General features: G+C 39.3%; 1 protein-coding gene across 3 annotated transcripts in view; it reads right to left on the minus strand.

Moving 5' to 3' along the window:
* LOC146573255 (axin-2-like) overlaps positions 1-12,430 on the minus strand; it is an 87,869-nt gene that overhangs the window by 26,240 nt on the left and 49,199 nt on the right. For all 3 annotated transcript variants that reach the window (XM_085277921.1, XM_085277923.1, XM_085277925.1), the window contains one exon: positions 7,636-7,692. The gene's annotated coding sequence lies outside the window, so the exon portion shown is untranslated. The remainder of the gene's footprint in view (positions 1-7,635; positions 7,693-12,430) is intronic.

Consider the following 12,430-nt stretch of genomic DNA (forward strand, 5'->3'; position numbering starts at 1 on the left):
ACCACCAAATAACCCCGGTGGCAATGTCCTTCTTTTATATACAGTCTATGCTACAGATCACTAACAATAAGTAGGCCGTGTGATGTTTACACAAGTGCATATTCACACATATGTGCATATGAAGTTTTCTCTATAAGTCTGTGTTTGGGTTCACTATAATATTCGGGGCTTTGAATGTTTCCTTTGGGGTTATAATATTTTTACTAAATGAAGAGTTAAGCCCACCTACTGTGAAAAAAGGAAGTCCCAGATGCAGCAAAAGAGTGCGATCGTCTGGGACTTCAACTCTGGCCAGCTGCATATTGTTCATTTATTCCTGAGAGAGTTTCTAAACCGATAACCAAAACTAAGATAAAAGTGTTTTGACCCTTTTGTGAGATGTTTCCCAGTGTCATGCAGCTTCTCAGCAGGTGTGCAAAGGGAGGGTGAGTTTCAAAACACACTGCACAGCAGATAGGCAAAGAGGAACATCAACAAAGCGCTGCTGCTATGCACCTCACTGACTGCTCTGACAACCGATAGGGAAAACATTCCCACAGAGAGAAAAAAAAAAGATGGAGAAAGGGTGCATAGCAAGAAAAAAAAGCTGTAAAGTGAAGGCAGAGGAAAGGAAGAGGGGGGAGAGGGCCAAAGAAATAAGAGGAAGGCATGGAAGAATGAGAGAAAAATGAGAAGAAACGTGTCTGCTTCTCTTATTCATGTATTATGTATTGTTTATATGCTTTAACTACAGCGAATCTGGCATCACAATGTACATGTCATTCCAGAAGACAAGTGAAACTTGATGTTTGAGGAGAACAGCAGGGAGGAGGAAGGAGAAATATATAAACACTGATATTGATGTAAAACGCTATAAAAGCAAATGTTATTGAAGCCTGTGATTTTTTGCTTTCAATGAGACTCTATCTATCTATCTATCGATCGATCAATAGATCTATCTATCTCAGTTTTGCTCAGGCAGTGTGAAATACTTAGGAGCAGCTGGAGGTAGAATGAGTCATCCAACAATCAAATGATCCTCCATTTCACATGTTTAGGTATCATTTTTCTGTTTTGTTTGCGTGTGTGTGCCAGCCAGGCTATGCAGATGAATAACTGACTGAGATACTAGGACCTGAATTTTGAATAAATGATTGATCAATAACAACACTGATGTTTAGTACATTTGTTAAGCATTTTTGGTCACCCCATATATATATATATATATATATATATATATATATATATATATATGCTACTCTATTTATTCTGAAACCTGAATAAAGGAGCTTTCCATGACTGACAGTTTAAATTGCTCCTTTTTTCTCCATCAGGTCATCCTGTTTATTAAACAAGCTGTTTTAGCTTTCTTTCCAGCCTACTCCTGATTGGCTGCTCCTCACAAAAAGACGGTTTTAATAGCAGAAGGGTGGAGGCTCTGGGTGACCAGTAGAGCCGTGTGCCTCAGATGACCATATAAGAGATATCTGTTCTCATCCAGACAGACTTTTTAGAGCAGTCTGAAACCTAACAGGAGATGTATGCTGCTGGATTAAATCTACACCTATGTAGGTATGTCATAACCACAAACCCTTCTGAAACGCTGTGCTATTACTTACGCACACATTGCACCGATGCAGCTATCAATCACTGTGATTGGCCCGTTTTGTACCATTATTCCCTCCTGTGCACGTCTGGATGCTTTTTGTTTTGGTTTTGGTTTTCAGGTCAAGTATGACAAACTCCACTGCCAACTAGTTTAGAACAACAGAGGCACATTGGGACAAGTATAAATACGGTACTAGAAACTGACAATGGTCACTTGCAAAACTGTTATTGGCTCTCCTTAGAGTCCACACAAGTAAAAATTAAGTTATGATTCATAATCAGTACTTGTAAAAAAGCAGACATCATTACTTGAAACTTTGGCTGTGTTTAATATGACTTTATCATCGGATAATAGACCATCCCACAGAAATGTAACATAATTGTACTCATGTGAGCCAAGAGACTGTGTGCTTTATTTAAAAAAAAGGCTGAATATAACTTTGCCGCTATTTCCATTATTATTTTGTCCACCTCATGTACAGAGAAAAACATACAACAAAAAATAAACACAGTAGAGGAAAGGGCACAGCAAGAGAAAAACAGCAGTAAGAAAATTATTTTCAATGCGTTCCAGTTCCTGAAGAACAAAAATAAATTAATATACTTCACCCTTCAGCATTTTTGGAAACACTTCTGAAACTTTCAGTCTACTAATGCTAGCCAGTAATGCCACGTCTATTCCAAAGATGCAAACGTTTTGACTACTGGGAAGCCCTAACGGTAAGCTGGGGGAATAATAGATTGTGGGAGTGAAAAGGTCATCAAGGTTCACCGGGACCCATATCAACAAGCAAAACCACCTTGGAGTTGAGCTGAGGGGAAAGCAGGCTGTCAGTTATTACTGCTCCTCCGGCGGCACCTCAAATGTGTCAACAAAGCAGTGCGAAAGGAGCATGCTCCGCTGTTTGCCCTCCCACACCTGAAGACGATGTGATAGGTGAAAGTGGAGTAAGAGAAAAGATGTGAGAAAGTGTGGTGGGGTTGGGGGATAGGAGCCCACCCTTTCACCCTTAACTCCTCTACCACCAATCCCCCCCCTCCTCAATCTCAGAATAAAACCCGGTGCCATAAAATGTAAGAGCAGGCAAACAGCTCCTCCCTGACTTGTCGGGGGAGTTTGTTTTAAAGTGGAAATGAGGCTGATGCGGCACTTGGCGATTAGCCCCCCAGCTAACATGAAAGGAGAGGAAAAGACAGCTGCTAATTTTCTCCTTTGACCTTTGGCTCCTGCTGGTATTTCATACAAACGTTGATTTATGGAGGAGCCTGACAACTAACTGCTACTAGAGGGATTACCGTAAGAGAAACGGAGCGAGAGAGAGAAAAAGAGTCTGACCTCTAAGGACTCCCAGTATCTAGATTTTTTATTTCTATCTCTGTCCTTTTTATTTCATTTGTCCTTCTCTGCTTTCCCATATCTCTTTGTTGATTTTCCTTTGCCGTTCTGTCTGCCTGTGGATTTCCAACTCATTTTTTCCATCTTTATTTATATTCTGCTTCTGTCTGCATTTGTCCTTCATCCTGTCCATCTACTCGCCACCGTCCCTTGAGTTCTCATACTCTTCTATATATACACTCTGAAATAACCATCAGCGCATTAGTCTCTTCTTTGCTCACTCAGATTATCATTACAAACTGCCCGTCTAAAAACAAACCCAGACATCCTGACGCCCTGTGGTGCAAAAATGAGAAGGATGACACCGTGCGGAAGCTCTTTGTCATCCACCGCGCAGTGCCCACTACTTTAGCTGCAGGGAAATCCCATCTAAGTTCAGTTTCATTTCAGTTCTGAATCCCATGCGTGGATCGGTCCCATATAAGGAGGCCCTGTAACGGCCTCTGGGGCAGTAGACACCAAGGAAATGAAGATTCGGCTGCACATTCTCTTCTTCTTTATTATCGTCTAGCTTTTGTCCCCTCTATTGTTCTCTCAGTTTGCCAAAGGGGAAAATAGGCGCAAGGGGCACAACTTAAAAAAGAAGGCAGTTACTGGAAAACCCCACTTTAAACATTCAGGTTGGATATTACCTTGCAAATCACAGAATGACTCATGGTTAGGAATACAGGGATCCATGCTGTCCACATAAAATAAACAGTTATATTAATGCTTAACTGTGTTTATATCATAGCCAAAAGCTCCAGACCCATATGCTAAACGCTTCATCTGTTAAAGTAGCCTGAAATGATCCTAACAAGTCATTTGGCTCACAAGATTGTTTTATCTTGAAACCAGGTAAAAGGTTGCCAATGTGTTAAGTGGTTCATATGTTGACTTTCTATCAAAATAAATGTGTTTTTTTTCTTAAATTTATTACACAACATTGTTTCCATGGAGCACGTTTTGCCCTCCTCTTTCAGTGGCTTCACATTATAAGTAAATGTAAATTTAAAATAGTTTAACTATGATTAGAAGCATCTTTCTGGTGCTGTGGTTCTAAAGTTGCTGCTCAGTATAAAACCTTTTATATCCTATTATTAATTTATGCTAGCCCAAATCAGTTTAACTACATTAGAAAAGTTCAGTCCATTTTTGGGGGTTGGAACAACTAAAATAAATACAGGAAAAAGGTGCTGGCTATGGCGCCTTTACTCTGTTACTCAATATGAAACATCAAATGTGTCTCTCATCAGTAGTTGGGCAACCAAACTTGGTACACGGGTCCCTAAAGGTTCTCATTTATATCAGACAGTATATTATCATCGTGTCGACTAGCATTTATGCATTGTCTTAATTTCACAACAACATCTCATTTGTATCCACAAAAGTTAAATTATGCATGATGTTTAATGATGCCATCACATTGCATAGAACCCACCTACCAACAGGCTAAAGTTACTCATTCAAGACAAAACCCACCAGCAGCAGACCAGATAAATAATGCTAGAAGTAAAAAAACGGTTATATCAAGATCAGGTATTTTCTGGCCCCACACAACAAAATCTGGACAGCTCAATGAACACAAGCAACTGATGACTTCTAAAATACATGCAACAGATCTTTCTAGTTAAAGTAAAAGAGAAAAAGATTCCTGGGCTTTCAGACAAGAAATAAGAACATTTTAATGAATGATTTTGCAATCACATGATACACTTTTTGGAATATGGCTGTAACTTTCTAAGTAATACTGGTTAGGCTTCTACATTTCCTTATACGATGCTTAATGGGTAGCCTGCACAGATTTACATACGAACAAAACCTCTTGTTCAGAAGTGGGGGTTGTGGTGGTGACATGAATGAATCAGCATGACTTTTTCAAATTCATCTCTTATTATTCAGATGATTCATCCCTTTAGTTATTACTACCATATTCTGTTTGATTGGGATTAGACAAGGAATCTTGTTGTGATGATATCACCCCCTAACCGAATAGGCTGGACATTCTACACGCACTTAATCACGCCCATGTAAACAGCAATCATCTGATTTTGTTTAAAAGTTGACCAGTTTGTATTGTTTTTAAGCTGAGTCCAGGTTGAAGCATGCTACAGTTCAGCTGGTGATTCAACAGTTCAGTGTTCATCTTGTAGTATTTTAAAAGATAAAACCTCTGTCTCTGGTTTCCAGTGTTGGAAATTCATTCAAACTTTAGCCAAATTGTCAACTGGCAGGGACTTGATTATACACGATGGAGTAAAATATCTAAACCAATTACAAAGCCAGTACCACCAAAACTCTCAGATTATTAAAATCTAACAACAAACCACAATAAATCTTTCCAGCCAGCTGTGTTCACATGCTGCATGACTTCAACTGTAGCTCTCCCCACCTTTTGTTCTCACCCTCTGGGTTTCATTCAGAGTTCAAGCAGGTCATTAGCAGAGTGATTACAGTGGAAGAGAGGCCATCCATTAAGAAAATGTGCATGTGTGTGTATATATATATACATATCTGTGTAAATGGACTGGTTCTTATATAGCGCTTTTCCACTCTTCTGAGCACTCAAAGCGCTTTACACAACTTGTGCATTCACCCATCTGACATTCACACACATTCATACTCTGATGAATGCATCGGAGAGCAATTTCGGGTTAGTATCTTGCCCAAGGATATTTGGCATGCAGACTAGGGGAAGCCAGGAATCGAACCACCAACCTTCCGATCAGTAGATGACCTGCTCTACCACCTGAGCTACAGCCACCCGTGTGTGTGTGTGCATTTGCATGTCCCTTTCCCTGTGTGCACATGTGCCTGTCTGCATATGTGTCTGCCTCTATGTAACCATGGTGTGTGCCTGTGTGTGTATGTGCCTGTGTGTGTGTGTGCTTCTGTGTGTGTGCGTGTGTGCATGGGTGTGTGTGTGTGTGCTTGTGTATCAATCACTCCAGTGTGGGTGACTACGAGGAGCTGTTTGTCTTTCTCATAAAAGGGAAAGGGATCAAAAGGGCTGGTCTACCAGCTGGACCTTCAATCACACTGGGACAACGTGACTTTAGAGCCCTGGGCAGCTGGAGCTCTGGGGACTAATGGTGTGTGTGTGTGTGTGTGTGTGTGTGTGTGTGTGTGTGTGTGTGTGTGTGTGTGCACTCACGCCTGTAAGAATCCTCTTAATCAGGGTCCCTGCACATTTTCCATCACAAAATTCCAGACTTATCATTTATTAGAAAGCATTTCTTGTTTAGCACAGCTGTAACCTTTGAGCCATATTTTTGGCCATCATGTCTCATGGTTATTACTTTGTAGTCAACAAAACAGTTATATCATAATTTAATATTAGTAATACATGACACTACTACCTCAAATCTGCCAGTTATTCATCAAATAAAAGCTTGAAAAAGTTTCTTTAGGACTGAGCATCATTTCAAAATATGACAAAGAAATGAATCAAATGCCAATATTTGAGAACCTGAAGCTCAACCGACATCATCAAATCACACTGCACTCTATATATTTCCAGTCTTAGTTGGTTACTGTTGCGAACTAATCTATTGAAACATGGATGTAGCTTTTGGGTAAGATTACTTAAAATGGTTTCAGTTGACAATTCCTGTGGTTGCAAAAATAAGTCTAGTTGTATAGAAGCTTATGGGGAAGCAAGCCTTTCTTTCCTTTATCAAAATCTTCATTTTATAAACAATGGTCTGCATTTAAGTCAAAAGGGCTGTGGTTAGAGTGGGCCTACCTTGTGATTGACAAGTTGGTAGTACATGTCATCATCTCAGACCTCATATGTATGTTATCCTAATGGAGTACTTTGCCCTCAGAGGCCTCAGGCCTACTTGTGGTTCCTAAAGTTCCCAAAAGTAGCTTTAAGATAACGTGTAACTAATTTTTTTTTTTTAATGGAAGCCCAGGTGCTCCAATTAATTGTTGGGAAGAGCTACACTGAACTCTCTATGAGTTGAAAGTGGAGGCCAGAAACAATAGGTCTATTGTATGAACAAGTGGATTTCTTATAATGGTTTTACCAACTTTTCCCAATTAAGCAAGATACAATTAAAAATATGATAATACCCAACAATATCCAACATAAGATAAAATGGACTCATACATCAAGATAAAAACCTTGAAATGTTCAGTTTGTACGATACTTAAAGTTTGTAGCTTGACTTGAAGCACTGTGATATAACAACAGGGGAATGTGGTAGTCTTCAAAAAAGTATATGTCAAATTCATCTGTGTTAGAATTTGTGAAAAGCATATTAATAATGTGCATTTCAGTCAAATGACTGTACTGCATCCTTGGCAGCCTTGGGGTTTAAAATGCTGATTATAAAACTCAAGGTTTTGAGTCATCCACCATCTTTCTCTCCCCTTCAGTTCACGTCGTCCCTTCATTGCAAACCAGCAGCACAACGAAGAATGACTGTAGTTCCAAACTTGAAATCAAAGGGGTTAAACAGTTATGTGCAGTTTGGCGAGAATGAAGGGGATTCATTTGTCAGCGTGACAACGGATGCATATAACGTGGATGACAATTCATGTTCCAGAAATAAGCTTTTTAAAAGGGCTCATGATGCAAATTAATTGTCTCAAAGACTGAATGCCAGTGGCATCTTAATGTGACAACAACTTCAAATCCCAGAGAAAAACCATAGACATGGACTTACCTATTGAAGCATTTAAGTTCAGTTCTTATGACGTCTTCCCCCAAATTTAGCCGACACCTATAAAAAACAAACACAGTCAACAACAAATTAAAAATGCTCTTTTGCTTACAGCATGTTTTATCAAAGGTAGTCCCATATAGAAGGCCTTGTGTAGATGCTTCTGTAAGACACTGAGCTGTGAGATAATCTGTGATACTATACAGACTTGAGGGTTTGAAGAAAATCTAGATTCAAGTTTTCAAATGCACAGGAATGCCTGAGCGATTACAAAAAGAGTTCAGCAGCCAGCAAATGAGGTGAGAGTTCAAAATGTTTGCACATTGTTGCAGAGACATTCCACAGACATAACTTATCATATTTCCTTTCGGTGCCCCCTTTCGAGTTTCAAAGTTCCAAAAAGTCGCTACGTGCTTTTCTGCCTGATAAAAATCTCTTTGCTCTTTCACAAAAAAGAGGATTTGACCTGGGCGTGTGTAAGTGTATACATGTGCATTCATGGGAATGCATGAATGTGTACATCTATCAGTGTGACGAGATCAAAGCAGTGCAGGCATGACTGAGTTTTAAGATCTAACGCGAACAAAAGTTCAGTACATTCTCTGGTGTCTGTCTGAATGGTGAGTATTTACTTAGAGCATTATAGTTAATAAAAGACAAAGTTACAAAAGCACTTGTGGGTTCGGCCATTTTTTCCTCGACAGCGGAACGCAGTTGAATCAACTAAAATTAAACTGGGACAGTACTGAGCATACTTTTTGCAAGATGTACAAATTCATGATCTTAACAGAATATATTTTGCCAGGGTTTGTGCTATACCAAGTCTGACATGCATTATCCCGTGGAGCTATAAATGTGAAATGTATGAATCAGTTGGCTCTGACATTAAATGGACTTTAACCTCCCAGCATATGAGTACAGACTGCATTATGTGTAATTAAGTCAATGTGAGAACATAGCAGTTAAAGGTAACTGTGAACAAATGATTATTTCCAGTGTTTTTCTCGTGAACAGTCTCCTGTTGTGACAAATGGAAATTGAGGACAATGTGCAGACAGCACACAGTCATGGACTCAATAGACCATGCCAACATGCACCAATCAATAGGCACTTTTGATATTAATTAATACTTTAACAAATCTCATGTGCATAAGCACTGGTGAAATTCTGTCCACCAGGTTTTAAAGAGTGTCATTTTGGTATTAAGTTAATCAGAAAAAGCTAGGAGCTAAAATTGCTACACGCCAAGGGTTTTGCTGTTGATTTGGCATGCTCTTAACAACGCTTCACTTTTTTTTTTTTTGCAGAAAACAGAAAAATGGAAATTTCCATTAAAAAATACCCACATACGTGCAGATTTAGACATCATTACATTACTCACCAAGCACATTGGGAAAAAACGAAACAAAACTCTGACTTTTTCAGACACATACTTGTCCTGAAATGTATATAAACAGAGAGAAGATTGTGTTTTGCGAAAAATTCATCCTAAAAAAATGCAAACAAAATGATATCAACATCAAGTGATGAAGATCTGGTCCTAATGCTTCTAAACAAGAAAAGTAATAAACTGAGATTCTGGGTTCATCTCATGAGAAGTTCAGCAGCAGAGAGAATTTAATGCTTTGATCCAGGAGTTGTATCATGAACTCTTTCATACATTTTTCAAGATGTCATTGGGGCAGTTTGAACGCTTGTTAGCAGAGATGGGATCATATCTGAGGCAGAGAAATAATTTCAGAGGGCCGACTGACCCAGAGCAGTGTCTAGCTTTGAGTCTGAGGTAAAATAGCATTATTTTACTCGGTCCACATCATTGTATATTCAGTGCATACCAGTGCACATTCTGAGATACGAGCCCACTTGTTGCCAGATGTAGTGATCTGATTGGACCGATCTGTTTATTCGCATTAAAAAACAAAAACAAAATTGAGCTTGGAGCAAAATAACTAACTAAATTCATTTGTCCAGCAAAGTTATGCAGTTGGCGTGAATGACTGCATTAAGAGTAGGTGAGCCACAAACATATTTGATGCACAAAATATTTGCAAAACCTTTATATGTTCACTGTGTAAAGGACTTTATTGTGTCAGAGCTAAAGCTTTGGATTTCTGGGCCTTAAATACAATATCACCATGTGATCAACTAGGCTGCTATTACTTCGGAAGAGTTTATGGCTCATACCATCTGTGGCATATTGATGAAAAAAATTAAATAAATGCATTACTAATTAGATGCAAATTTAGGTCATTTTCATAGGGTAACACCAGTGACCTTTTTGTACCATCTCTCAGTTCACCTTAACTGTTTTTATGACCACTGAAACCAAATGACACCCAATCAAACCGGACAACTAGCTAGTCATTGTTGCACTTTTCTATCGCACTGTCTTGTTTCTGTATCGTTCTGTTCTGTCTGGTGTTGCACTGTTTTTGTTTTTTGCAATTTTTTCACACTTGCACTATGTAGTCCTGTGTTGATTGTCTGTTATATGTAGCATCATGGTCTTAGAGGAACGTTGTCGTACGTTTCACTGTGTACTGTACCACTGCTCATGGTTGAAATGACAATAAAGCCACTTGACTTGACTTGAATGTAGCCGAGTATTTACCAAGTGAAGAGGCAGCTTTCCTTTGGCCTCAGAAATCAAAACGCGACAGGTGGGGCACTGTAAACTCCAACACAGCAAATCTGATGGTATTATCAGACATTAGCCAAGATAGCAAGTAAAGGGTGTAAAATGTTGTAAATAAAACAAAAATGTTTCAAAATATGGACATATTTAGTCAGAGAAAATGTTAAATGTATTATTTTTAAAAAGAATAAGGTTTTTGGGTTCAGTCAATCGACTTCTGAATTTGCTTAAATACCAATGAATCTAAATTTTAAGAGAAGTTATGAAGATAAAACCTATAAATCTCTCAGTCACTGGTTGACAGACATTTAGGTTTCTGTTTCCAAAAAGTGTCCATGAGGGTTCCTAAACATACATTAGATGAGGAGGTGTGTTGCAAATTAAGTAATTTACAGATAGGACGTAGATGACCGGTGCAATGACTGCAACCTTTCTTAGTATCTAAATATATCTCATTTTGTGTGCATATACGAGCACCTCGTTCTCACTATGTAAGTCTAGTTTAATGGAACTGGTGGACTGAACGATTATGTCTTCTCTGGATTCAGAACATTTTTGAAGCAGAGGCACAAATCTTCCCAAGCATGTTGTGTAATTTCAAAAATGCATGGTCACCAAAGAAAAACTTAGAATACCGAGAAGCCTGTGGAGGGTTTCTGAACCTGCAGCAGTGGTAGCTAAATGCATGAAAGCAGCTTGGGAATAATTTCAGACACATTCTTTAGGCAGCCTCAAAAAAAAAACCAACAAAAAAAAAATCTTGCTCTTTTTTAGTCTCTTTGGAATCTGAATGATATTTCAGTCAAAGGCGAGAGCAAAAGCCTGTGGTTGTGTGGGTGAAATTCGGATACCATCCAATGTTCAAAGCCTTGAAATACATACGCCACACAATGTTAAAGCATTCCTTTTCACAATTTACAATGCATAAACATGATGGTTTACAGAGGCCCAGGGTGATTATTTGCACAGAGGTCTAGTTTCAGCTATTTCAGGTTTTTCTCGAGGCTGCCCGGCGATGTCGCCCCACAAAGTGATTCTTGAAAGTGTTAAACCACAGTCCCCCAATCCACCCCAACCCACCCACACCCATCTTCTGTGAACATAAAAAATTGAGTGTTTAGACTTCAAATATCTAACACAGACTGACCAGACAGCACAAGCTGCATAGAGCAACGCACGGCTGTCAGAAAAGAAAAGAAAGTATCGAGTACTTATGTTGCTTTACGTGCGCTGATTCATTGCTCTCGTATCACACACAGTCCTATGAATGAGGGAAAGGTCTGTTTCATTTAAAGTAAGCACTGCTTCTGTGATTTCATGACAGCAAAATTGTTGTTTCACTTAAAAGAGCTGACATATAAATCCAGGTTGCACCTCAGCACTCGGTTTTGCTCCAGGTCATGTATTCATTGCATTGTCTTCCTGCACGTACAGAACATGAACTTACTGTCAGCCACTCTGATATCACAAGAGAGAATGCACCAATTTCTCATTTTTCAAAACTTGTGAAAAACCTAAGCAGAGCAGCATCTCCACAAGGGCCTCACTGATGTATCTTAAAAGACTGCGACTTCTCAGTTTGCATTTGATTCTGTGTCTTTTCAGCAGCCGTGCGAGAAAGCCAGTTATGGGAAAACTGCAAAAGGGAGAGACAGGACGAGCTCGTGGGCCTTCAGAAGTCTTGTCAAAAGCCTTTCCTTTCTACGCTTTGTCCCACCGATATTCATCTTGCCAGTTGAAAAGTGAAGACGGCAAAAACTTTGGGCTTGAAAAGAACTTTTCAACTTCTAAGAGATACCTCGCAACAGGATTGAGCATTTGAAAAAAAAAAAAGAAGAAATGAAGAAAAAGAACGAAACAGTAGGAATGGAAGGGACTTCCAGACCGAGAGGCATGTTAAAAATCAGATACCACAACTGAAAAATGGAGCAAAGATGAATATAGCATTGTCTTCTGGTGAAAAGACGAACCAGACACACCCTAGCACGCTCTGTGTACCCACATGCTTAAAATCCATTTGACACATCCCAATAAACATATACTTAATCTTCCGATATTTCCTCGGTCGGCATGTGCCTTTGTGTACGCGTGTGCAGCATGAGACGGATACAGACATAATAGAAGGAGAGAGATTGTGTGGGCGGGGTGATGGGCATATGTTTA

The sequence above is a fragment of the Mchenga conophoros genome, linkage group LG6 (assembly GCF_057382185.1).
Source record: "Mchenga conophoros isolate Kocher_MC1m ecotype Shallow Benthic linkage group LG6, M_conophoros_male_GT1.1, whole genome shotgun sequence".
NCBI classification, from domain to species: Eukaryota; Metazoa; Chordata; class Actinopteri; order Cichliformes; family Cichlidae; genus Mchenga; species Mchenga conophoros.